This window comes from Acanthopagrus latus, chromosome 14 (assembly GCF_904848185.1).
Source record: "Acanthopagrus latus isolate v.2019 chromosome 14, fAcaLat1.1, whole genome shotgun sequence".
In the NCBI taxonomy this organism is placed as follows: Eukaryota; Metazoa; Chordata; class Actinopteri; order Spariformes; family Sparidae; genus Acanthopagrus; species Acanthopagrus latus.
Window position 1 is genome coordinate 10,114,742 of NC_051052.1, and position 2,515 is coordinate 10,117,256.

At 43.1% G+C, this 2,515-nt stretch overlaps 1 long non-coding RNA gene across 1 annotated transcript; it reads left to right on the forward strand.

Moving 5' to 3' along the window:
* Window positions 1–339: 339 nt before the first annotated feature.
* LOC119032142 lies at window positions 340–1,076 on the forward strand. Its single transcript, XR_005078792.1, has 3 exons — window positions 340–437; window positions 682–803; window positions 1,011–1,076. It is a non-coding gene; the product is annotated as an uncharacterized LOC119032142 (long non-coding RNA).
* The last annotated feature ends 1,439 nt before the right edge of the window (window positions 1,077–2,515 follow it).

Genomic DNA, 2,515 nt, shown 5'->3' on the forward strand with positions numbered 1-2,515 from the left:
TGGCAGCTGCACCGACCCACAATCCCGAAGCATCAGTATTTGACGAGCTGCTAAAGAGACTCAAAAATCAACTGTCTCACAAAGCCGACCTTTGAACGTTAAATACTGCCTTCACTGCACTTCCTAAGTAAAGCAGTAAACAATCCAAAGACATATATCCGTTCTTAAATTTATGGTGTTTATTGGAGTAAGCTTCCACACCAGCTCATCAGACACTGCATTAGCATTAAGTCATCAGTCACGATGCAGATGACAGCTGGCCTTTTTTTTTTTTTTTTTTTTTTTTGTCGGAAATCCATCGCTATGGAAACAGCTTTGGTTTAATTTACTTGCCGCCAGCTGTAAAACACTGCAACTTGGAAAGACGCTCAGAATCATTTATAATGTTTCGGTTTGAAGCTGTCGTCTGCAGACGCGGACTCGCCGGAGAGCATGAAGTAGGCCTAGATGAGAGAGTGCTTTATGTGTGCTGGTGTCTGAACATTTCCACTGACAGACTCGAGATATCTGAGACATACAGCGATAAGGATGTTATCTATAATAGCCCCCTGTTCCAAAGGGCATTTCCCAACTCCCCGTTTTTCCTCTCACTTCTTTTCAAATGTTTATGTCTGTCGTTTTGATAAGTGAATTGAGTATTTTGGTCAAAACTAAATTTGGTTATCGTTGCTTGTACATCAGGATGAACATGAGTATTGTAAAGGACAAGATCATGTATGGATGGATGGATGAGTATTGCTGGCATGGCCCCAGAAAAGCTGTCCCTACTTCCCCCCTTAATGCGCAGCCCTGAACAGGTAAAGGTAAGTAAATTGCAATATTTACAATCGGATTAATCCATGAAGTCCACATATGTATAGGAGAGGTGTATCAGTCGCCCACCGTGTGCTCCCATGCTGTTTTTAGAATAAAAACATGCGTTCCTTGCCTTGAAAACACGAGCGAACAATGGCCAGTGGCTGAGATGCTCGCAGAGAACAAAGAACTGACCAGCGCTGTTGTTTTTCTAGGTTCAGAGAGGGCTGCCAAAGGGACATTTTCTCAAGAATGGCACGTCTCCTTGTATTAGTTGGCCAAGTTGCAGGACAGCACGGAGATAGGAAAGAAAAAAAAAAAGAAAAAAAAACAGCTCATCATGATTCACTCTGTGTCCTTCTTTTACAGGCCACTTCACCTCGCACTTTTGCTATTTTTCAAGTAAAATGAGGTGAGATTATTTTTCAGAGGGGGGAAAAAAGGCAAAAACAAAGCTGTCATCCACCGCAGCCTTCCTGAGCCATGTGGGTTTATATAATTATATATATACACAGCACTCACTTAACCCTTCATCACCCCTTTCTTTTTTACTACGTTTATTAAGGCTGTTATTCTTTTCTTCGTATTCATTTCGAAACCGGCTACCAAAAGGCGCTCGCCAATGCAATCCTTGAGCTCTCCCTCCTTGTCGCTCTCTTCCTATTTCACTGCCAAATCGTGACTACATCTGACCCGGAGCTCATGTTACAGTTACAGTTATACAGCGCTCCTTATGAGTGAAATATCAGCTCCTCCTCTCTCCTCCTCTGCTGTTCATCGTCCTCCTCTTCCTTTTCTCACACCTCCTCGCTGTGATGAAACAAACCCCGGCCGACGGCACTAAAGATGACAAACAGCTCTGTCATCTCATGGTAATGCCGCTCGTGAAAGCAAAGGAAATAGGAGTGCTCTAATGAGCGCTATAAAAGCATGAGATATGTTGGTGAGCGTGTCCCTTTAAAGTGGGATTTGTGTTTAAAATGCAACAAAAATCGCAGACTGGTGTTCAGGTTGACTTTTCTTTTTAATAGTAGGGGAATGCTGCAGGAATGAGGCTGCAAAACTGAAAATGTTTGAGTCATTGAGATATTTTGCAAGTCCCGTTCCATTGTCTCAAAATCATTTTCTGGATGGGTTTTTGTTTTGGACGCCTGAACGAGATCTTTGGTATTTTATTCGACAACATGAGATACAATAGAGACCATCTTACCACGGGGTCACAGCAACTGTGGCGCCTCTCAAGACGTTCATGCTCATACCTGTTATCACATGTTCATACCTGTTATCACATAGTGGTCATTGCTGTGTGAGTACTCGAAGTGGATGTTTGAGGGGCAGGGGCGAAAATGGTGTTAGAGGTCAGTTTATCATGTTTTATCTATCATCCAAGAAGGAACCTCTGCAGCGTCTTTTCAAATCCTTCTGGTCCCACCGCTGTTGTTGTGTTCATCGTGCAACAAACTCCAGTGCTGACGAAAAAGGTCATTTCAAATTGTTTTTATTCATGTCATATAAAGTCACACTGGCCCACATTAATGTAATAACAAACACATAGAAATGTGAGGAAACAACCTTTAGCCTTGTGGTACCACTCCGCTACTTTAGTCTCGGATGAATCCTCGAGCAGTCAGTATACTGCAATTAGCGTTGAATGGGAGGCGACGGTGTCCCACGCACGCACGGCTTTCAAATGCCAAGTGACAACAGCAGAAAGCCTGGC